The sequence below is a fragment of the Watersipora subatra genome, chromosome 7, assembly GCF_963576615.1.
Source record: "Watersipora subatra chromosome 7, tzWatSuba1.1, whole genome shotgun sequence".
Classification (NCBI taxonomy): Eukaryota; Metazoa; Bryozoa; class Gymnolaemata; order Cheilostomatida; family Watersiporidae; genus Watersipora; species Watersipora subatra.
Genome location: NC_088714.1, coordinates 16,260,497 through 16,287,682, shown reverse-complemented (window position 1 = coordinate 16,287,682; position 27,186 = coordinate 16,260,497).

Here is a 27,186-nt window from a genome sequence, read left to right as displayed (position 1 = left end):
GAAATTCTCCTGGAATGCCAGATGAAGGTCTGAGTGGAGGATGAAGAGGAGCCCCGTTATTTGAGGCGGGAGACTTGGTGCTGCTAGTCAATAAGAGACGTCAACGAGGGGAAAACCCCAAATTACAGCCCAAATATGTGGGACCATATACCATCACTAGGTGTAACCCTAACAATACATACCAAGTAGAGAGACAGGGCCAAATATCCATACAAAACGAAAAGAGACTAAAACCATACTATACATGCCCGGAAGCCGATGGGAGCGCCCCGGCCACCAAGGAGCCTTCCAGGAGGCCAAACATGAGAGGTGCCACTGGACGGAGGGAAAGGAGGCCAGAAGGGCTGGTAGAGATGCTGCCCACCTTGGAGTTCATTAGGAGGGAGCTCCCTCCGCCACCACAGCAAGGGGGGATGGACCCTCCCCTTGATATGGACAGTGACACGTTCAGGAGGCGACTTCTGGAGGTCCTGGCCAGGGAAGGAAGGCCTACCTCGGAAGGTCACAATCCTCCCGAAAGAGCTAGGGAGGCAACGGAGCGACCCGGTGTCACCAGCACGGAACCGGAGGAACCGAGTCTCGAGCCCTGTCCCGAGCCCCCGGTGGAGTCCCCCGGGCAGGACCTAACGGAAGAGGAGGCAGACAACACCCCAGTCGGTGAGACCTCTAACCCCGGAGCCACGGAGCAAAGAGATCTACTCCAACCTGACGCCTCTAGACCAGCTCCAGCTGGAGAAGAGGTACGGATAAACCCAGAACCAAGGGGAGCAGAAAGCAATATTGGAGGAAGGCGGGACGAGAGACCTCGACGAATGGTGAGACCTCCCATCAGATACGGTCAGGCCGTATGCCACCAGATTGACCCTGAGGACGAAGGGTCGGAAGCAAGGGAAAGACAGGTCGAACATATGGAACGGTACCAGTCCACCAAAGTTATGATGGAAAAACTGGAAACATTAATAAAGAGGGGAGACCTGAGGACGAATCAAGAATTGATGTCCCAAAACGCGATATTAAAAGAATTGATCTCTGAACTAGAAGGGATGTTGGCCACGAACCAACACGTGGAAGAACAACCGGAATCAATTATATCTGGCCGAAACATCTCGGAAAAGGGAACGGAGGCTGAGGCGGACGGAAAAAATCAAGAGGTAGGAGAACCGTCCGGCAATAAATGCTTTCGAAAGAGGACTCCGGACAGCGAAAATTTTCAGGAACAAAGGCACGATGGGACCGGAAAGTGGCCATCTTCTGAAATTGACGCTGCTTCCAATCATTTCACACGCCGTACGCTGACGAACAACAAGCTCCCTCTACCTCCGAAAACTTATATCGCGAAATTCAACATGAAACCGGCACCAGACGATACCGGAGCTATCGAGGACCGTGAACTGCAGGTACTATTGGCAGAACTGGATGGTATTCTGGAGGAAACAGAGGTATCAGCAGGAAGACAAGGAGTTGATCGAGAGAAAATATCTGTGAATAACGAAACAAGGGGAAACACAGTACCCATTGCTTATAAGGGAGAGAGACCGGGGAACTGGTAGCGACCAACACTAGAGTGGTACAATTGGTAGAAAACAGGACACCCGGGGACAGGGCCAAGTCAAACCAAGACAGGCCTAATTCTGAGGGACAGAGTTTTTGGGTCAAGAGCGGAGGTGAACCACTCAAGGGTAGCCCTCCGCTAAAGACTAGACAGAAACGCCAATCGCACACTCCGCTAACACTGAACAAAAGCAGACCAGGGCCGATGCGGGCCTGCTCAGTAAATCTACAAACAATTCCTGCCAACAAGAAAAAAAAAGACGAATTGTTCAAGAGAAGGAAAGACCGAGAAACCGTCGAGGGAGTAGCAGAAGACATCTGGTACTCCCTCGCTTCCTACGAAAGGATGGAGGCCGCCGAAGACCGCCAGAAAGGGGAATGCCGGCTCTGTGGCTTTCAAAATAAGGACAGCCATGTAGTTAGGAGACACATACGGCAGCACTTTTGGCGCTACGGGTGCAAATGCCAAAAGAACTCCTCTTCATTCTTCAGCATATATAAACATCAGAAGAAAGCCAAAAATCCTCAACTAAACCCTAGCGTTGTGTACCAGGTAGACCAAGAGTGGTATGCTAATTTTTGCACATATATGAAATGGAAGGAATGCCCCCTGTTTGGAGCCTGCCTTCCCGTGAAGGATGGAAACAGAAAGATACGAGGCAGGAGGGCCGGACAAAAACGGTCAAGGGCCGATTCACCGAAAGAGAAGGGGTGCGCTGACCGGGAGAACCGCCAAGAGGACGGGAAGAGTGGCCAACCCGACCTCCGCGTCTACCTAAACCGCTGCAGAACCACCGAAAGAAGAGAGATGGCCAACAAGCCCCTCCCACCAAGATATGTAATCCCAAGGGTGAGTCAGAAGAAAACGATACCCATCAGTCGGAGGGTAGACTCATCGCCTAAGGGAGCTCTCGCGGAAAGCCGAGAGGTAACAGGAGTAGGCGAGACCACCCTAGAGATACATGTCAGCGCCGAAGATATTGCCGGGGTCTATTCCGAAACCGGTGCCAAGGCCCATGACCATGTCGGCAGAGAGGCAGAAAGAACCAACGAGAACCCACGACTCCGACAGGAAGAATACACCCGCAGGGCAGAACGGGAAGAAGAACGCTACCAACGATATAGCCGGATGGTCGATGAGTGCCGTAAGGAAGCCCAACGATTGAGAGCCCACGCTCGACGAATCCGATAAACACTCATTTAATTGTTCATCCCTAGGCCAAACAATTGGGGGGGGGGGAGAGTGTGGAGGACTGGGACATATACCAATTATTACGCACTTATATATATATCCTTACTAGCACTTGCCTAAACTTCTTGAACTTCCTTTCTATTATGTAATCGTATTCCTGAACTGCCTTTCTGTTATATAATCGTATGCTTATCCTGTGTGCAAATCCTATTATATACTGTGCATCCTTTGTGTCATAAATAGACTGGTGGGCGGAGCTAGACCATGGTGCACTGGCTATATAAGCCAGCGCAGTGAGTAGACAAGTTGTGCTTGATATCACTCAAACTTGTGAACACATGTGTTAAAGCTATCATTAATAAAACTATTACATACTCGCAAGAACTGATTATATTGACGCCTGCCTGGTTGGCTCACCGATTACGCAAGCAGGCTCATTGTAACCATCAGACGGAACTGCCAGGGTGGCTCTAGAAGGCTAGGGATCGATCCACGGCTCTGTCTAGACTTGATCGGGTGTGCCATGGCACAAGAGATCAAGTCGTAAGGCAAGCCGCTAGTGGATCTAGACTAGCCTGAGATAGAGATCCAGAGGGGAGGCCGGGGGTTTGGTTTCGGAGCAAGCCTGACTACCAGGTTCTTGTCTTGGACTGACTTGACCACTCTAGGCAGGTCAATCAGGCCTCAGACAAGGCAGGCCAGTAGCTCAGGTTGCGTCTCCCTTGTTAGGAAGTAAAGCTGACTCAGCTACCGGGGTCAGATCCTTTACAATATGGTACTTGTGTATTACAGGTATACATGTATTCTACATGCATACGTGTAATACAGTATTCTATATGTATGCTAGATGTGTATTACAAAACATGTAGCATACATGTAGTATACATGTATACTACATGTATACTACATGTAGTATACATGTAGCATACATGTAGTATACATGTATGCTACATGTTTTTATTTATGTTGTTCCCCAGCGAAAAGGCTATAGAGTTACTTAGTGAGTTCTATGTATGCTCATAACTTCCCATAATTATCTCCCTTCTTTTGTTTGTATATTTATGTGTTCCTAATCCAGTATACATGTAAGTATAGCTACATAAGGTCAAGTCATCCAACTACCAGCCATTCACTAAAAAAATGTTAAACTATGACCCCTGAACACCTGAATTTTTTATAAAAAAAATTTATTTATCTAATAATGTGAGAAGTCATCTAATAGATATATTTTTAAAAGTTAACTACTTATTAAAAGACATTTAATTAGAACTATAATTTTATTTAGCCATTGTGACTTGCTGTATATCACATAAGATGTCTTTCTAAATGCACATTTTGCTAGGTCCCCCAGTAAAATGCGTTGCGACTCAAATTTACCATCGTTACATGACCAGCTTTATAATATTAAAAGCAAGATATTGATTTTGAAAAGGATTTCAGCTTTAAAATGTGTTACCATATTATTAAAAAAATATTTTGTGTTTTTAGCAAACTTTTTGAATAATTTTGGGTACATAGGGCTCTTGTATAGGAGTATTGTTGTTGTCTGGTTCAGTACAACAAACTAGAACAAACACAGCAATCATAAAGAGGTTATTTGAAAAAGAGGCTTATATGTCCTAAAGCCTCACCTAGAGATCTTGCTTTCGTGCTCAATTAATTATTGTAAATGTTTGTAACAGGATGTAATAGTCACTTTTTGTTAGCATTTAAATCTTATTTCAAAACTTACAGCTTCAACCTATAGACAGATAAAACTTTAATTTTCATTGTTAGAATATGCACGTCTGCGAATGATAATACAAAAGAAGCAGATATTACAAAAGTTGAGAGTGAGTTTCGGATCTTCACTCAGCAGTGGAATACTATTCTAATTACTCTAGGTGTGTATATAATTGTCCATAGTAGTTGATCTCTTCTCTGAATATCTAGGCTCAACAGCTACTACAATTGGCAGCAGCATAAAACCAATTATCGCATGGCATCATAGAATTGATTTTAGTGTTGAACAGGATTTGTATGGTGATAGAAAACACTGTGATACAGCTGTTTGATACAGAATGCTAATTTTTTACCAGTCTACGCGCGTTCGCTGTAATTATGTGGCATAACATTCAAAGTTGGGTTTACTCCTTTTGTAAGAGCGTAAGCTGTGTAGCATTTTGTTTTATTTAGGCCATAAATTTAACGCTTCTGGTTTGATAAAACAACATATTTTGAATAAATACAAGAAATAAATATATTCAATTTATGGTAATAAAATATGATATTGTGTAATTATGTTATTTAGTAATGTTTAAATTAACTAATTGCAGAATTGGCTCCAAATCACTTTTACTTACAACAATCACTACACGCAGGCAGCCGTGGTTCAGTGGTTAGGTTAGTACACTGGCATATAATCATAAGGTCAGTGGTTCAAATCAAGGAAGGGCCAAAATGGTGTTAGGAAGTCACAATTAGTGGTTCACGATTAATTGTGACCATATATTGTGACACAATTAATCGTGACCATATATTGTGACACAATTAATGGTATCACAATTAATGGTATCACAATTAATGGTATCACAATTAATGGTATCACAATTAATGGTATCACAATTAATGGTATCACAATTAATGGTATCACAATTAATGGTATCACAATTAATGGTATCACAATTAATGGTATCACAATTAATGGTATCACAATTAATGGTATCACAATTAATGGTATCACAATTAATGGTATCACAATTAATGGTATCACAATTAATGGTATCACAATTAATGGTATCACAATTAATGGTATCACAATTAATGGTATCACAATTAATGGTATCACAATTAATGGTATCACAATTAATGGTATCACAATTAATGGTATCACAATTAATGGTATCACAATTAATGGTATCACAATTAATGGTATCACAATTAATGGTATCACAATTAATGGTATCACAATTAATGGTATCACAATTAATGGTATCACAATTAATGGTATCACAATTAATGGTATCACAATTAATGGTATCACAATTAATGGTATCACAATTAATGGTATCACAATTAATGGTATCACAATTAATGGTATCACAATTAATGGTATCACAATTAATGGTATCACAATTAATGGTATCACAATTAATGGTATCACAATTAATGGTATCACAATTAATGGTATCACAATTAATGGTATCACAATTAATGGTATCACAATTAATGGTATCACAATTAATGGTATCACAATTAATGGTATCACAATTAATGGTATCACAATTAATGGTATCACAATTAATGGTATCACAATTAATGGTATCACAATTAATGGTATCACAATTAATGGTATCACAATTAATGGTATCACAATTAATGGTATCACAATTAATGGTATCACAATTAATGGTATCACAATTAATGGTATCACAATTAATGGTATCACAATTAATGGTATCACAATTAATGGTATCACAATTAATGGTATCACAATTAATGGTATCACAATTAATGGTATCACAATTAATGGTATCACAATTAATGGTATCACAATTAATGGTATCACAATTAATGGTATCACAATTAATGGTATCACAATTAATGGTATCACAATTAATGGTATCACAATTAATGGTATCACAATTAATGGTATCACAATTAATGGTATCACAATTAATGGTATCACAATTAATGGTATCACAATTAATGGTATCACAATTAATGGTATCACAATTAATGGTATCACAATTAATGGTATCACAATTAATGGTATCACAATTAATGGTATCACAATTAATGGTATCACAATTAATGGTATCACAATTAATGGTATCACAATTAATGGTATCACAATTAATGGTATCACAATTAATGGTATCACAATTAATGGTATCACAATTAATGGTATCACAATTAATGGTATCACAATTAATGGTATCACAATTAATGGTATCACAATTAATGGTATCACAATTAATGGTATCACAATTAATGGTATCACAATTAATGGTATCACAATTAATGGTATCACAATTAATGGTATCACAATTAATGGTATCACAATTAATGGTATCACAATTAATGGTATCACAATTAATGGTGTGACAATATTTTCTCTATCAGGATATAGCATTGCGGTGGCAAGCCCTTAAAGCCGAAAAGATACGAATCACAACCAAACTGCTAACACTTGGTATTTTTTTAAATTCATCACACGCCTATTGTTATCTTAAATGAAAACTTAAATGATGTCCTAATAAACTGTTTATAAAAGTGATAATGGCGATAAAAACGTGGATAGATATTCTCAATGAAAGACGCTATGAATCACTCATTATAAATATGTAACATAATATAAATATGTAACATATGATAAATATGTAACATATGATAAATATGTAACATAGTATAAACATGTAACATAGTATACGTATGTAACATAACATAAATATGTAACATAATATAAATATGTAACATAATAATAATATGCAACATAATATAAATATGTAACATAATATAAATATGTAACATAATATAAATATGTAACATAATATAAATATGTAACATAGTATACGTATGTAACATAATATAAATATGTAACATATAAGCTTTTTATGCTTTTTTGCTTTGATGTTGAAAAGTAGAAAGAGAACTGCTTTACGACATTCGAATAATATCATTAGTAGTAGCATAAAATAATTGTATTGATGCGCTGAAAACTTTTAACAGATTCGCAAAAGATAACAGATGAGTTTTTAAATTTGTTTGTATTTTAGATAGGGGCAAGTATAGTTTGTACGTCAATGGAAATAAAAAAACTGAGGAGGGTGGCAGTTTCGCACCACCAGATGTGAATTCTATATCTATCCTAGACTACGTAGCAAATGATCAGACCTGCAATGTCAATGTGGAAACAATACAAAAAAACAGGTATGTACCTTTAGCTTTTTACCGGCATTAGTAAATATTCATTAAAATGAAGTTTTTCGTTACATGCCAAACGCATAAATGAAAAAAACAGAAATCAGGGATTAAGTTGAACAAAAGTGTTTTAAAAGTTGAGAATCTATTAATATTACGGAGGAGTCGGATTACTGAACTGAAGGTTTTAGTAACAGAAAAATCATAACTGAAATATCCAGTCGTAGATGTAGTACGTCGGTGTTATGGGATAGAAATCGATGTTTGCCATTTGTGTGGAAGGATAAATACAAATATTATGAGCATAGTTTACACAGTATTTTGAAGTATGTAAAAAAAATGCTGAATAAAGAAAGTTTGGGACAAAGCTTTTGTGATGTGATTGGTGGAAGTGTGGTGAGCTGGATTATGTAATCGATAGTACACAAATCTTAGTATAGATTTCTGTAAGAAAATTTTTTTGGGCTGCCGATATAGTGAGACTAGAAAAATATGTATCAATGCTATCGATCAGATGACAAGGCTCGAATTAAAAGTCAAACATCAGTGCTGCCTGCCTGTTTATAACTTATCGGCATTGCCTCAAAAATGAGAAGAGGTGAGGCAATGCATTGACTTTTCTAGTCAATACGCACTATCAAATATGAGACAACTTCAAAACAGTTGACTAAATCAAATCAAACTGAATCATTTTTTGGTTATAATATACTGTCTAACGAATGTGTTAATGTTTCAATAATGCTTGCTAGTTACTTCATGCATCAAAGGTAATTCAAATTTAATAACATTTATAGTGTTATAGTTTATAATTTATAGTTATTTATAGTTTATTAGTCTAATTGTTTATTTCATATTATAAAAAAATATAATTCAATTCTAAAATTTTTACCTGCTTGGTATTTTTAAATTCTAATTCTTTCAAGAGTAATTTATTTGCGTGCATGTGATTTAGCTAAAACTAAGTCACTTATAAATAAAAGCACAACTAGAAGATCCACTTCAATATAAAATTTGCATAACTTGTTACTGTGTAACTATGCTACAACACAGATTGTTCACATTCTGTGCAAGCAGCCTGTTAGTCCTACTAAAACTATGGACTTTCTAAAACACAGTTGATAGTCGATAGTCGATAAACAGACGTTCCATAGGTATAAGGTCAATAAACGGATACATAATACATATAAGTCTAGGGATATCCATGCTTCTTCACATTATCCTTTGATTTTAATTTTTATCAAATATTACCATTCCTGGATTTTTTTATATTCATTGCTTTTATAAATCAATCGTAAAGCAATGGCTTAGCTACAGTTGTTTAAAGAAATATTAATTAGGTCTACTCTAGAATTCTATCCACTATGGATTTTTCTAAGTAGATCCCTGGATGCTATAAGATCTGTGGTTTAGGATTAAAAGGTGAGGAAAAACTTGGCAGCTTTTTCATGGTCTTTGACTCCCACAAGATGGCTGCCTTGTCATGAATTAGCTGAAAACTAAATATAGAAAGCTAGTTGGGTGCTGAATACACACTATACCACAAATAAGACGAAGCTAAAATGTTTAACAATTAAAAATTACTTACACGTTTAAAAACCTAACAGTAGCTACTAGTAGCCACATGTAACAGCTACTGAAAACTGATGGCTAATAACTGCTGATAGATAATAGTAGTTACTAGTAACAGGTAGGTCATTGCCCTTTATCTAGTCAGAGTTCAATATTTGTAGCCATTAGTAGTAAGTAAGGCACAGAGTTTGAATTTTAAAGATGAAATTACACACAATTTTAATAGATTATATAATAAATTATTAGTATTTTTCTACTCGTTGAAATTGTTTTTGATGTTTGGCTGGCGGAATATTTCAAGATTAAAATCGACAAAATTTCATAATGATTGAAACGCTCAGAGAAAGTACAATTACGACGCCCATATATTTGCAAAGAGACCAATAGAATTGAAATGCGTCATGCTGCAACTTGAATGCAATATCCTATATGAAATATCACAACAATAGTTAGTGATGTCATTTTGTACATATCTTTCCTCTGAATGCTTTAACCTTGATCAAGTTTTGTGAACTTTAATTTTGAAACATCCTGGCAATTAGATCACCTCAAACATCAAAAACAATCGCAAATGACAAAAAATCACGGACACTTTCTGATAAAGTCTACTAAAATTTGGTGTAAGTTTTATCTTCAGGGTTTGTGCTTCAGGATTGATATTGATATTGATATTGATATTGATATTGATATTGATATTGATATTGATATTGATCATCTTACTTGGACTTGCTAGGAATTAACACTGCTATTACCATTTTTCTAATAGTATCAATTAAATCAAAAATACACCAGCCATAACTGAGTGGTCAAACAAAACTTCTTTACAGCAAACCATTTTTCATAACATAAATGTTCAAAGTACGTAATGCACCAGACAGCCATATTCAGTTGCAGACTTTTTTGGAACTCACTAACACTTGCACCAACTGCACTGCTCGACATACTTCAACTAGTCCACTGGGCCTTGCTGGATAGAAACTATTTCTGCCTGCCCTATTGCACTATGCTAAATAGTACACAAATTTATCTATAAGTAAAAATGTGTAGATATAATATGACTGAAGTCTTATACATGTACATTTAAAACCCTACTAAATAAGTATGCGCTGCAGGTTCAGGGTTTCGTGTTTGTTTAATATCCAAGAATCTCTCTCTTTTAGGTACATATATACATAGATCGATTGAGCTGAATATTGCTATGTGGGATATAAAAATATATTGCGATTGAATGTATAAACCTTACTTCTTTTTTACAATAACAGAAAAAGTATCTTCACATTTCTTTTATAATTGAATCACATTCAAACCTAATTATTGTGTGTAATAAGAATAATGAAGCTAAAAAACTTTTGATGGCTTGCAAATTGTTATAGTGTTTTATTGTAAACATTTAGGTGGGCGACGGAAGTGCCCGAAAAGTCATTAAAAACTCTTTCCGGATGCATCAGGAAATTTCAAATTTGCCACAATGTATCCAAGGTGACATATGAATTTACACCAAGCAACCTAAAGGCCTGCATGTTTGAAGGTTAGTATTACAGTTACACTTCATTTCATTGATAGAAATTTTATCATTGGTAACCAACGCTGCAAAGCTGGTGATAGCTGATTCGAAAGTTTAGTAAGGTTACTTTGCTAACTTAAAAAATACAAACTGCCTGTTATTCCTTTGCATACACGTATATATACATATAAACAAGGTATATGTACATGTATATATACATATATACATACATACATATAATTATTATACATATATACATATATACATACATATATACATATATACATATATACATATATACATATATACCTTAAAACCTCTATTTGAATGCCACCTTTATTTTAATGCCGCCTCTAATATAACATCACTATAGGAAAAAGATTGAAAAATACAGCGACACCATTAAATTGAACACCAATATTATTTGTCCACTAATCCGACGTCTTTTATTTTATGAACCCATAATAGAACAGGATCAGTAGAAAAGCGTTCACAAAATGATAGTAATAATGACTCGGTTACATCAATAACAAATAATTCTTTCGTTGTTACTGTAGTGGTTGCCATGATTCTAGCGACAGTGTACCTGAGAAGATCGATTGTCCCAATCATCAGAATTGCACTCTGATATGAAGTCATTAGGTCTAAACCCTTAGGTCTATTTCATTAGGTTTATTTTCATCGGATTCATTCATAATATAGTTTAAAATCTGACTTGAAAACTTTAAAACGCTGTGATGAATGATGAGTATTATACTTGTTTTAAAAACACTATATGATGTAATAGCAGCCATTGTTATGGCGTATTGAAGTCCATATTCTAACTCCAGAGTTTTGCATTTTTTTCTTTAAAAAACTTTGAAAGCGACACCCACAAAATCATTAACAATGGTATCCAACTAAACTATTCGTCTGAAAAAAGTATATACATACAGCGAAAAGAAAAATTGTCTCAGTAAAAGTAATTTACTTATTTACTACAATTTAAGTTACTTTCATATTTATGTTTTCACACATTTAAGATAAGCAAAGCAGCACTTGACTTATTTAAAAAAACGTTATAAAGTCAGGTTACACAGTAGTTCAACAAACTAAGAACTATCCTTCTTTTATTCACAACTCTTTGAAGAGCAGTTGGATAAACTCCTAAAAATTGCTAGTGCTGTTAAATGATCTAGTATGTGCTCATAAGTATAGTTTACAGATAGACTAACTATAGTGCATGGGCAGTTCATCTTAACAGAGTACTAAGGCACTCAGGCATACTCATCTGATAACTGCGGGTAACTACACCAGTATAACGCTGGACAAAATACTAACTTATAACCAATATTGGCAACAACATTTTGCTAAACTAGGTTCAACTTTCAAGGCTCAAATCATACTTTGTTACAAAACAAACAGCTTTTGCTGGCAATGAGCAGGTTCAGTTTTAAGAATTTCAGGCTTTGTGATGAAGCTTTTCAAAGCAGTATTTGCAAACCTATACTTTCAATATGTTACTCACATGTTTACAGAGACAACTCCTAGAAGCAGAATAGGTTTATGTAGTGTTATAAATTTCTCTAGTTGCCTCCCAAGCAAAGACATGTACTCTGCCTGCTCCTAAAAAGGCTTCTGAGAGACTAGACACAGATGCTTGTATTTTATCCAAATACATGTAGTACTTACCATGTTGATATTTGTAGAGGGATGTGATATTGGTAAGTTGTCTTCTTTTAATGGCTTGCTGCGGCTTATTTCTGTTTCGGCTCTGGCTCAACGTCAGTTTTGTTACTGCAATAAAGAAAAAGCATTAAGAACTTTCGGTTTATTTGAGCCGCAGGTGCTTAATGCTCCTTATACAGGTACCCATGTATCTAGCCAGATTGACCTCAAATGGACGCAGATGGATACTGCTAAAAATTGCCATGTATCAACAATACGTGACTAGCTCGAAAAAAATTTTATTGTTTATTTAAAAACTAGCTAAAGCATACAAAAAACAGTCAGCAAATAATTTTAGTGGTGTAAGATTTCATGTTTAGTTTTTTTTCTTAAAACAAATTAATTAAAAGCTTAATATCTTGCTGGCAATTTTTCAGTTTACATGTTATTTTATCCATGTTTTTAGAAACGTTGTACCAAGCATAGTTTGTTGTGAATTGTAATGCCTATAATCTTTGAGTTACAAAATAGTAAGACATAAATTTTTGAAAAAAGCCTAAAATGGACAATTCAAAATCATCAGGTCTGTTGTTCAATGTTGCATCATACTCATGTTTTTTACTTACGTACTTACTTACTTACTCACTTACTTACTCACTTATCTTACTTGCTTACTCACCTACTTACTTACTCACCTACTTACTTACTCACCTACTTACTTACTTTGTTTTAGAATAAGTATATAGATTTTTCTGGACATCTTATCATATTATAACACATTTTGATTGTAAATTTGTTTAAAGAAATTTTAAGTGCAGATCCTATATCTTAGTAAAGCTCTATATTTAGCACCAGTGTATACATCCTTAAACAACTGCCAGCCCTCCATTTGTGCTCTTGGTATGTTTTGTAAATTAGGAGTTGCGTTCTTAACAAAAGACAACTTCAAAGGTGCATAACAATGCCTACAGATTCAACTCAGTAATTTTTTGTTTTTAATCTTAAGCCAACCAGTTTTATAGTGTCAGACTACTACTGTAGCCGGCAGTGTTTAGTATGATTTATAACTATCTGTAACTTAAAATAACAAAAGTGCTGAGAAACTTTTCTGTTTATCTGAAAAAATGCTGGCAAACACACGCCGAGAGATTGTATTTCGCTAGTTAACACTCAATACTCAATCAACCTGCAAGCAAAGATATAAAACCGACTAGTTGATAAACAGAAACTCGATATCGTTGTGTAAAGGTTGGGATTTTTTTTCACCAAGTTTCAGTTATCTGTCAAAGTATAAATTACTCTGCGATGCTGATTTACGGATGAGTAATTTAGGGTCAGATCAATTTTTTGTCATCAACGATGGCCTTTTTTAAAGATTTAACCCCAACTTGCTGCTCACAGATTACGTTTTTCAGCCTACAGAGCAGTCATCATTATATATGTTAAGTTATTGTTGAAATATTATAAAAACCTTCAAACTTGTCAAGGGTATTTGAATTACACAAAGTTAATGGTTGGTCATCAGTTTTTGGTATCAAAAAGTTTGATTATTTGATTTTAGGCAGCACCTTGTTATTTAGTATTGCTAACATTTTAGTCATTTTTTTAGCGTTTTTATTTCATTTGCTCAATCCAAGCCCTGTTAAACATACAACCCTAATTTTATTCCTTCAGTCTAATCTATATATTTGGTTAATTGTGGATTTGCATTGGTTGTAAAAGTAAGCTATTATCGTCTTTGGCTATGTTGCTAATAGTGAGACCTAACAAAATGTTTTTTTCTTATTTTGATTTATTAATTTACTATTTATTTGACTAACTGAAGCTGTTTAACCCTTTCATTGCCATCCATGTACAAATTTAGCTATCGACCTAGTGCCAGCCATTTTACCGAAAATTGCCAATATCGCTTCATGATATGTATTCAATATTTTTTAAATTTCAAACTATCTAGAACATTTTTGTAACATATTTTATTTTGCCAACATTTTAATTAATACTGCTATGCAAAACATTCAATGTATCTATCCTTTGTGCAATGATAAAACTATGTGAAGCGATCGCTACGGAGCTAAGACGATTCTCCACAATGTTCCTTACTCCTACATAATTATTACTTTCACCACTATCAGAGTCACTGCTGGTATTTTAATTATCTGTATAATCACAAAAGTCTAAATCTGAATTGGCTATAACCTCACCAACATAAGTAATTAAGCCTACCTGTTTTCTGACTCGCGTGGTACTTAGCAAAACTTACACAAAAAAGTGGTTCGTTTTTAGGTTAGTAGTTCTCAAACAAAAGTTTAAAATTGCTTCATTATTTTAGGCTAATTTTATAGAGATATCCTAAGACAATGTTGTCAAAATCATAAAAGTCCTAAAGACCATGAGTTATGTTATCAACGAATAATAAAATGAAGTTACTACGCAATTGCTTGGAAAGTCGCAAAAAATGCGTCTACTGACCTGGACCATAGAAAACGCATAAATGCGTCTGCAGCATCGAAAGGGTTAAATAAGATAGACAGCCTGTCTGCAAATATAAAATGTTTTGATTTCCATCAAAAATCTGAGTTTTGGAAAAAAAATTCAAGTTTACAACTGAGCAAATGCTTAAGGGGCTTTACACTGTTGTTTAACCACTTTACACTAATGAGATAGTTCCGGTGAATAACTTGGTGGCTACAGCGTCTACTACACATACACTTACGGAAGCTTCACAAAAAACATTTTAAAATTTATGGAAAAAATATTTCAATTCTTTGTGTTGGTTAATGTTATCCAGATTGTGCTGATGGTGTTGCTTTGGGTTTACGTAAGGTTTACTTCTCAAAAAGTCTACCGGTGGTGACACAACAGGCATCCAGCCTTGACCCGCTAGCTGTGGCTGAGCATGTCTCCGGTTGTTAAGGTTTGCTTGCCGCTGACCTCAGACATGGTCAGCTGAAATCATATAGACAGTGTTTGTGCAACAACACTCTCAAAAAATGCCCAACCTTTGCTTGCAACCATCAAAGAAATGTCATCGAGGAATTGCGCGGACACACACATGCACACATATGTTCACTATGCTAAATCACGTGACAAACGTTTAAGCAAAATATAAAAGGGGTTCTGAGAAGAGGTTCTTTGGTGAGTAGAAAAATAAAGAGAAACCTTACATAATCAACTCATCAGAAAAGATTGCTACAGCGTGAGTTAGAGGGCTGTAAAAACTATCGGCCTATTGGCTGATCTGCTAGCTACAATAATCGTACAAAGGACGAACCACTGCTAAATGGTAAATCAACTGTGTGATTCAGAGCTGCTCCAATTGCGGCTGTGAGCTATTACTGACCAGTTCGCTTGTTCTCTTTCGCAATAATGTAGGGTCAGTACTATACTATTTCTCTTTGCTACCAGGAAAAAAGGCACTGCATAAACCACTTCTGTTCTTTCCTCGCCCCTGAAGCTGCGTTTCCCTCTCACCTCAGTGCAACTGCTCTGAATAGAGCCAGGTGACTGGCTCACTACAGGAACATTGCACAAAATATCTCTTTTTAAACTGGCATGCTGCCACCAAACCCCCCCCCCCCCTTCCCGCTGAGCTGTGTTACAAGGGCGATCGCGTCAATAATCTGACACTAAATTGTACATAAACAAACCCTTCAGAGAGGTGAAATATTAGAACAAATGTTTGACGTACAGTAGTTGAAGTCATGCTTCCCGTATGCAAATGGTATTGCATCATGAAGTTGTAAATTCGCCTGTCTTCATTAGATCAAACAGGGGCCTGCTTTCATTCCCCCTTCATTAATAAATGAACGTAACTTCTCACCTATACAGGATGTGAAACTTGCTGTTCTGTTCCGTAAATCCAAGAAATAGGATAATCAAATATTCAACATTTGTTAGGGTATTTTACATCAATAAAAATCATACATTGGGATTTTTTAAGTTCATTCGTCAAAAAAAGCTGGGAGCTTCATCAGTAAGCTTTCCTTTTTGTGGCTTTTCCTCTAGCGATTTCTCGTTTCACGGCTTTCCGTCTAGCAGCAAGTGAATATTATAGCACAGATGTGTTGTGCGCAACTATACTGAAAAACGATTTTCTTGCCCTATTAAGACATGTTCCTATCTCTAGCATTACTCCACCCTGAATATTATCTCTATATCTACACTAGCTTACCTTAGAAATAGCTTGCTAGAAAATTGTGTTGACAGTGTATTCTTAGGTCTGCAACTTCCCTCCCGCTAGCTCATGCAAGCTTTTCGTGCAATATTTCAGATATGTTGAGGATAAAAGTGAAAGATCTTCTAAGAGATTTTTAAAATGTGATTTAATGCTAGCAGTGCCGACGAGTGACAAAAAATAAATATAAATTTATCAGAGTATCAACCTGCAGAGTGTTGCATTTTAGGCAGTTGCTTGTTCCTTTGTTTTCGTCCTTTTGGAGAGTTGCTATTTTGATTTGATCTGATCTCAATGCCAGATCGATATCTGCCTGATCTTAATTGCCTGATCCTTAAGCCAGCAAAAGTAAATAGGGTCACGTGGTAATAAAATAAAAAAACTAAAATAAAAGTATAGAACTCAATGAAAATGAAATTATTAGGATATAAAGATATTCTAGATATAGCCTTTGCAAGATCTTTATGTCTGGTGGGCACAGCGGTTTCTTTTGGAAGGTTGTAGCTATAAAGTGGGTGGTCGAGTACAGGGGATCGTCTACTAGTGTACTTTGAACAGCAGAGATTCAAGCTTGGTTTCTATATAACAGCACAAAGTGCGCAACAAGGCGCACGAAGGCATGTGTAGGCCGGTTGTGATGTGGAAACGTCAACGCACGACGATCGCGCGACGAGCGTACGCTGATCGCAAGGATCCAACAGAATGGATTCTTGCGATGGGTGTGCGCGATGATGTATCCCACAATACACCGCTCGACCTTTTCAACCTATCCCACAATTCAAACAGAGGGCGGTTTTTCGAAGAAATCGGTCACCCGTACGAAAGAGTAAGCCTGGTTTTCATATGACAGCGCAAGGTCGCAACGGAGGGCTGTTTTTCGAAGAAAATCGATCTCCCGTACGAAAAAGTAAGGAAATTACCCACCCTGTCCAATGCAAGCATGGCGCCTACGCGCGCTATGGAAACACTGCATCTCAGCCCAAGCGATGTATTTTGCACAATCACTGGGCCGCGCACGATCATTGCGCTGTCATAAGGAAACCAGGCTTTAGTAGTATCAAATAGTAATTGAGCCCAAGGACCCCCAATTGTTGGTCGCAATTCTTCTTAAGATGTATCATCACACTAACACAAAATATTTGCGTGATTATAAGCTGTTTTAGCTACTATTGCAATAGTTAGTTTGACTGAATTTTACTAGATTTTAACAGGTGGGCATCCCACGAAAATCTTCTTCACTATGCATTTAGATTTTTTCTCAGCTCAGCTTGACTTCGGTACTAATGGCAAATTAAGCATATCGGTTACATTCTGGCTGACGCAGATATCAACAAACTTCTGACCTAACCAGCCTTGCTAAGTTTGTTTATGTTTAGTGTTAGCAATGTCACTCAGCTCAAAAGTTCTCAATCAAGCTAAGAGACAGCGACACGCTGCAGCTTAAACCCAAAAACATGTGATAAAATTTAGTATTTTATATTTACAAGTTGTAATTTTGGGCTCATTACAATACCATTTAATGTGCAAGTTGTGAATGGAGCGCATTGTAGAACTTTTTTCAAGTATGTTGTAATTTGTTGTCATCAAGAACCGCACAGCTGCATAGCAGCAGCTTCAGATTTCTAAGTAATTATAAATATTACTTAACCTAGCATGGCCATTTGTATTCACCTTTTTCTAGTTGTAGAAACATCAAATATCGATAGCCATGGAAACATCTATCGCTTTTATAGTTTTAATAATTACTACTGTTATCCAGATAATGTTATCTGAATAAGGTTATCTAGATACTTTCCTTCAGGTTATCTTATTTAAGCTGGGTTATTTAATAAAAGTATTATTACATAGCTTTAAGTTTTCTATTATGGCCAATAATTTTACTGGGTTGGATTATGAAGGTGTTTGAGCAGCTAAGAATATTTTTAATAAACATGGATGGGTTAAGTCTCTGAATTCTTGGATTAACCGTTTTAAAGTACGTCAAATGTCAATGAGACTTTGTATTCCACAAATAAATAGTATTTTGCCTTTGTAACTAAGCTCATTTTGTTAGCACAAAACGATTTTCATGGTAAACATAGATGTAACAGTTATAGTTGGACAAGGTTATCCGAATAAACAGTTATATTAATATATCTGCCTGTTCAAAAACTTGAGTTTTTCATTATCTTTGTCACAAGTAAAAATGTTTTCCTTCATGCGTCTAGTGGCACTGTTAGGAAAAGGCTGCAATGAGTAGTGGGTGAGTTTTTTGTATTATTCAGAAGCAGCTGTCAACAGGTGTTCCTATGTGTAGTTTTCTGACGCATTCATAGTTTCCTAGGCAAAATTTGCCCAATGTGCAGTATAATCAGGCTTGCAGTGTTTAAGTTCTTGCTTAAAAATGTCATAAAGACAATTGATCGAGGTAGTACTTGTCACTAAATGGTCTCACTATCCCTTGACAAACACCAAAAATTGCTTTATTGTTTTTTTCTTTTTAGTTCCTTCTTAAGCAAAAACAAAAAATAATTGTACTTAGAAAAGTATGAATCACATGGTCAAAACCAGTGATGCTTTGAAATGAGGAATGAAGGCAAAATTGTGGCTTCCTTTCACGACCTATCACGAAACTGGCTATTTCTCTTCATCCGTCTAATCAAATCTGTTTATAATTTGAGTAGCTTTGAACATTCCATAGCGGTTTGTCACTTTAGTGCGAGGACCTTAATTACCATTCATTATATTTATTGGGTGGTGTTAAACTAGTCTTTTATTAATCGATCATTAGGAATCACAGGCTTTAAAACCGGCAGGATCTCGTTGTTCAGTTTAGAGAGTTATCTATTCTTTACATTTCAGATTATGAAGCTATTCATAGCAGTCAATAGTTTTCGGCATTACTTTAACTAACAACCACTAAAGAACAAGAGCAGGAATTTAGCAAGTGAACAGCTACATTTACATGCATAATTGCTGTGTGTTTTAATCCAACCTCTCTTTACTTGAATTTCTTAAAGATTATTTTGCTGTTGTCACAATTTTAGTTAATTAGCCATCGACTTACAGCAGCAACTAAAAATACCAACTGACACACCGACTGCCACACCGACTGACACACCAACTGACACACCGACTGACACACCGGACTGACACCCCAACTGACACACCGACTGACACACCGGTTGACACACCGACTGACACACCGACTGACACACCAACTGACACATCAACTGACACACCGACTGCCACACCGACTGACACACCGACTGACACACCAACTGACACACCGACTGACACACCGGACTGACACCCCGACTGACACACCGACTGACACACCAGCTGACACACCGACTGACACACCGACTGACACACCAACTGACACATCAACTGACACACCGACTGACACATCGACTGACACACCGACTGACACACCGACTGACACACCGAACTGACACACCGACTGACACACCGACTGACACATCAACTGACACACTGACCGACACACCAACTGACACACCGACTGACACACCAACTGACACACCGGAATGACGCACCAACTGACACACCAACTGACACACCGACTGACACACCAACTGACACACCGACTGACACACTGACACTGACACACCGACTGACCCACCGACGGATGCACCGACTGACACACCGACTGACGCACCGACTGACATACCAACTGATACACCGACTGACACATAAACTGACACACCGGACTGACACACCAACTGATACAGCGACTGACACACCGACTGACACACCGACTGACACACCGACTGACACACCGACTGATACACCTAGTGACACACAAAACCACTTCACTTACCAATGTCAACTCACCCATTGAAAAACCATATTGACGCTGCAATTGCTGGTTAACACAAAACAGACTTCTATTTTTGTTTTTAGAAAAAAGCAAGTAATACTACTGTTTTAGCCAAACTATAAAACTCAGCTAAGTGGGCAGAACATGCAGTAAAAAACTTCATTGTATTGAAAGGTTAAGTACACAGACTGATTTTGCGAACTTGAAATACACCGAGTCTGAAAAACAACAATGCTTGCGCAGCAACCATAGAAAACTATTTTTCAGACTCAAAGTTATGAGGCTGTTTAACGCTTTCAGATCAGATAATTTGAGTTAAAGTTTCATATGCTGTCTACAATTATATCTTAAGACGTTCTGCAAATAATGAACATCATATTACATTATATACCATCAATCCAACCACTAGATTATCAGCATTCAGCAAGCAGCAATGCATCACTGAAATGTCAACTGAATTGACTAAATCTTACAAGTGAACTCAGTTAAAAGAAAGACCATATATTGTAATAGTTCTAAAAAAACATTAAATGCAATAAAATTAATTTAGCTAGAGAAACATTTTGGCTTGATGTAAAACCAATTGAAGGTAACGATTAGATGAGTATGTTACTCTAACAGACATTTATAACTGCCTTTTAAGTGTTGTCCTCCTATATACTATGTGCACATTGAAAAGACAACTCCTGTAGCAACCAATACGCGTTACATAGTTTGGAGCTATATATTGCTCACATCATTTGTTACATAGATTTTCACTCTCATCAAAGAGTCCTAATAAGCAGTTCAAAAAGCATTATTTTTTTGCGATTTACACAAAAAAGCAGAATAGCGGCATCTGACTATTGATGATTCAGCTCTGTCTATTCTTGTCTGTCTTGACGTAATAAAGCTGAATTAGGCACTGAGACTAAATAAGATTATGTTCCCCCACTTACAACTTTTTGTTCTTAGTATTGCACCAATGGGCAAGATTTAAAGTCAAATCGAAAATTTTATAATAATTTTATAACTACCAGCAGACACTATGTGCTGACCTTACAAACTGTCAAGGTCAAGTTTTAGTGAAATTTAGTGAACTTAGCAAAAAGTTACCAGAAAAACTTATAATGCTTTACTAGCTGTGACACATTGCTAAATTGAAGCAGCACAATGTCTACACGTTAAAAATATTGCTGTCAATTCATCACCTTTATCTCCAAGCATGAGTATGATTGTTGTTCTTCCAGTTAAAAGGGCAGTTAAAACAGCATGAGTAAGAAAACAGGGTTGATAGAATTTTACAACAATCGTTAAAGATGAACTTTCACAGAATGTTAGTAGATTTTATCACAAAGTATCAGTATTTTTCTATCATTTGTGATTGTTTTTTACGTTTGAAATGATTGGACTGTCAGGATGTTTCAAGATTAAAATTGACAAAACTTGATCGTAATTAAAGCACTCAAAAAAAAATACATGCCAAGACTGCAAAAACGATTGCAAATGATAGAGACCAATATGTTCTGATAAAATCTATCAAGGTCTTGTGCAAGTTGACCTTTGCACCTTTAATAAAAGCTGCTGAAACAATATGCTTTTAAACAAAAAGTGATGAGGCTGATCGTACAAGACTAGAACAAGAAAAGGAGAGAACAGAGGTTCTCTAATAAGAAGAATACATTCCCTTCCAAAGTTAAAGGATCCGCATAGAACTTTTAGATAATTATCCGCTCAGCTGAAATCTTTTAATCGGTTAATCGAGGGTAAAGAAGCATATCATAAAATGTTGGCATTCCTGCATAGATAGCATACTTGCTTAATCGATTATCTTGGCATATCTGCAAGGCCTCACTCATACTGATCTGTACAAACACAATGGAATTGCATGCCTTGTTAACTACTGTATGTAACAGTCATTGTTGATTATCAGAGTCATAAAGCTTTAAGGTTGTACTTCTGCTCGCAATGACTTCATTACACAAGTTTTTGTAACATTTGTTTCTTAATGACTTAGATTAGAATGCAAAGGGAGAGAAGATTAATAGACAGATAGCTATGAAACTCTATAAGAACAGGTTGGCATGAGGCAGTATTCTCTTAAATAGATCAAAGGCTTAAACATGAAATTATGTCATTTTGGTAATTGTTAGAAGTACACTACTTTCTTTTACGTAAACAATAATGGAATTTTTTTCTTTTATTAGTGCCGCTAAAAAGTGCTGACAGCAAATGGCGCTGCTTATGGAATAATATATGAAACTATATACATACAAGTTTGAGATGATTCGAGGAAGATAAATTTAGGAGAGTACCCAGTTTTTGTTTACAACAAGCTAATTGGTCAAGCGGTTGCATATTTTGGAAGTTCAGGAAAAGTGGTGAACGATGGGCATATGCAAGTTTTATAGGTCTGAATTTTCGAGCGGTTAAAAACTCGGCTTGATAATAGATCAATCTCTAAGAGAACATTAAACTTTTACTCAAAATAGATTGCATGATAGCAATCCTATAAATAAATAAATAAATGAATAAATAAATGAATAGATAAATAAATAAATTAACGATGTATTGCATGTTCAAGGCACTCAAAATTAAAACCAAATTTTTCAGGCTGCAGATGATTTTTTCAAATGTATAGCATTTGCTGATACCATACTTCCAATTACATACAAAATTTATCTTTTTATTCACCATTTAAAATTTTTTGTAAAAGCAAATTCGAAAAACAGAAAGTAGCAAAAAAATTGTAGCGTGGGCTCTTTAAAAGGAAAATGGTTGTTAAATATTTACAAAAATATTGATAAAAAATTTATTTTAGAACAAAATGAAACAATGGTACAACATGCATTATTTATCAGTAAAATAGCAAACTTTGATTTACCAAAAGTTTTTAGAAAAAATGGACAAATTGGCAAAATTATTAAATATTTTAAAGACTAGACAATTCATCGCTCCAATCACACTCGAAAGCTTGCATAATGTATGACATAGAAACAGAATAATGCGGTGAAAGCCAATGATTTGCCAGGGTCTATATTTAGATCATGCCGCTGCCTCCCAATATAGGCAAGTTATTCTGAAAATGCGAGGCATACCTTAAGCAATAACACCTACAATGTATCGCAATAAATACAGCTCTACCCGCGCATTGCTCAATATTTACACTTCTCTGCAGCTTTATACCCTCTCAACAGATTTGCAATAGCTATAATCGTGCGAGTCGCCTGTGTTAGTCCCTAGAGGCTTTTACACGTGGAATGCCATTCATAGAGGCAGGTTACGCCATAGGTCGATGCTGCTGTGCCCGATGCTTTCACTTCAGGCAGCCGCTCATTACAAAGCTCAAACGTCCTACTTCTTAGCTCGCATGTTGGCACTAGTTGACACTTTCCAAAAATGCCTATCTGCTAAGATTTAGTATCTCTCAAACTGCTGATTCAATTTCAGCCTAACATGAAATGGCTGAACATCAAGCGTCTTATTCATGCTCAAGTTTTTCAAATCTAAAAAATTGTTTCTTTTGCTACTCCGCACGATGATTTGCGCATGGCTGTTTTTATGATTTGATATACGAGCTAGAGAAATATTTTAACTGTGCCTGCTTTGATTATATACCAGTGAATGCAATAACAAACTAAAAAATTAAAAACTCTTTATTCTCAAGCGATAGTAATAATCTTTTGACAAAGCTGGTAGCATCCTGTCAGCGTACTTCAAAAAAATGAAAACCATAACCCTCTTCAACAGAATTAACAAAGGAAATGATAGGAATGTGCAAAAAGTGACTTCATCAATAACAGAATTAACCAATGATACTGTAGCAATAAAAAGCAAGTAAATCAAATCAATTTACGCTGTTATCAATATTCGATTACAAATTTAAAAAGGCTTAAGATAATAATTTGGTAGATTTTTATCTCTCGTAACCTATCAGACTGTATAAAGTGCCTATGAGAAGTGAGCAATGTCATTGGACTCCTAACAAACACCTAGACGTTGTGCGTAGTACTATCAGCAGTGTGTGTATAGTACAATAATGCTAAGCATAGACACGAGCAGCCACCCTTCAACTTACTTTGCTGTGTAAACTTATTCAGGTCATCGAATTACTCGATTCATTGGACTTGTTGAAAGGAGGTTAGAGCCTCGAATGAAATGAGATCATTGATCTCTAGCGCTCTACCGACAAATTTCGTGAAGATGCGACAAGTTCACTGTTGAGCTATGTAGCATGTACTATATGTCAAGGTTGTTTGCATTACTTACGAATCGAAAGCCTTTTTGACCGAATCAAAATATTCATTTCAATCCGAAAAGATGAAAATTTTGCAAATTATTTGCTCACTGTAGAACTCACTTTGTTCTTTGTAGATGCAGTTTATCTCCTGAGACTTTCACATTTTCACAGTTTTTTCAGCTTTGTTGAACTATCGAGCTAAATTTGATGACTCACCGAAACACCATTCAGATTAAAGTGTCATTTTTTATACTAGAGATAAAGCGACCTAAAGCTAATTGAAATGGGTTGAGCAATAGTATCATCTCTAGAAAAGGAACTTTGGCATAATGCCAAACCGAGTTATGTCAAGCCAGCAGACACAACATTCGTCAATAAATCACAGAAGCTAGTAGACTCCATTATACTTTGAATGTAAACACTGTATTACATCGTAAAATGCACTAAAACAAATTACTCCTAGTGTTATGCAAGAAGTGAAATGGTGAGAATTATTCCTTTGTTCTCATACAGAGCTGACCAAATCCAGCTGAACTGAACGGCGGATGGTCGGAAACATAGAAAAGTTAGTTGACCATATCGATTGCTAAATACTACATGAGGTAAAATAAACCACCTTCGAAGCTCTTGCAATGGGCGGGTCTGACATCAGATTGCAAACAATCTTGGGGTACACACACACCGCTTCATCTTACATAGCTGTGGCAGTGGCTTTGTTTCGTCATTTCGGAGTTGCCTTATTAACTCCGAGGCTGCTCCCTCCAGGATCTTGGACAGTTCTTATGTCTATAAAACAACAAAGGATCTAAAAAATCAACTTTGTCAAATAAAAAAACACTTAAATGATAGCTGCTAGAAAAAGAAAATGTATGATACTTAATATTTTCGCTCCCAACCTTAACCAGAGAGTGTGATTAGGGCAAAAAACAAATATTTTATTTAAAAATGCTAGACGTTTGGTGCTATGTTTCTGCTAGATTTAAATATATTTAAGTAGTAACACTTTTACAGAAGCTAAACATTGTTAACCAGGTAAACAACTTATTGCACCTCTTCCCATTTTTGGTATGTAGATATAACTCGCAACAAATTTTTCCGATCGTATCAACAGATTTAGCCAATAATCTTCAATTCTCAGACTAACTATTTTTAATGCTGAATACCTTCACCTGGCAATGCTCAGGCAACAGGCTATCCTTGCATTCCAGAAAGAGAATGGCTACATGCAAGGCACTGAAATGCTACGCAATCCGCTCATGCTAGCTGATAACAATCAATTACTGCGATTGCCCTGACACGCCAGAGCGCGTGTAATTACACTGACAAGGCTGGCTGGTCCCAAGGACTTATCATGCGGGCTACGTGATGGCAAAAGATTTGCCATGATTTTATGATGGACATCGTGATGCACTTCCTCATCACACTTGTCAAAATACGGACTACTGTATCATTGATGGCACAAGCCACAGAAGGATAGTTGTGGCTATAACTCTGTCCTCGCAGTCAGAGATGAATATTATCAGAGTATGTTAGTAACCCAACTAGTGCTACTAGATCAATAATCCTTCAAAACGCTTTTATCAAAATGATTAGAATTTTTTTCAGCTGATTCCTCTAACCACTAATCTGGTGCAATGACCGTAAATGATACACGTGTTTAGGATTCGGTTTAAACTTTTTTTAATCTGGACGGCTTGATAGTAAAGTGCATATAGTTTGGTAGCAATTGTTCCCTTTTAGCATAAGATATAGTATTAACAAAAATTCAATCTGATGATGCTTTGAAAAATTGATTAACAATTTCAATTTTAGCCATTGCTGTTAAGCAATTATTTGATAAGTTTTAATTCAGCTAACTTTGGATTTGATTGCGCCACGGATGTTCAACTGTCATTCATTTTGCTAACGAGAGCTTGTGAGAGTAGAGTATGGGTGGAAGGGAAGGTTGGGGGTAGCAATGCCAATGACTAGAGCGCATCCTTGAACACTGGCTAAGTACTATAAAGAATCTGAAGATATCAGGTGTGCCAAAGAGCATTCCAGGCATAACATGACATGTCTGAATCCATGATGTAGGGCCTACTGCAGATGGATAGATAGATAGATTTGAGCTTATCAATCTCTTTCAAAGCAAATTATACCACACATGTACACAATAGGGATTCCAAAGGTGCTTGGTTATGACCTTATGAGTAAATGTTCTAGGCATGGGTATCTAAAATCCCAACAGTACGAGTCTCATGGTACTAGGGCCATGTAAGGTAATTAAATCAATGAATTTCAGGTCAATCATTTATGAGTCCAAGCAAAAAAGACATTATTGACCTAAGACCATTTAGATTACTGAAGGTTCTCACCTATGGTAGAGAGTGTTAACATCCATAGTAGGGAGTGTTAACATTTAAGGTAGAGAGTGTTAACATCCATGGTAGAGAGTGTTAACATCTGTGGAAGAGAGTGTTAACATTTATGGTAGAGAGTGTTAACATCCATAGTAGGGAGTGTTAAAATCTATGGTCGGCAGTGTTAACATCTATGGTGAAGCGTGTTAACATCTATGGTAAGGAGTATTAACATCTATGGTAAAGGGGATAAACATCTATAGTAG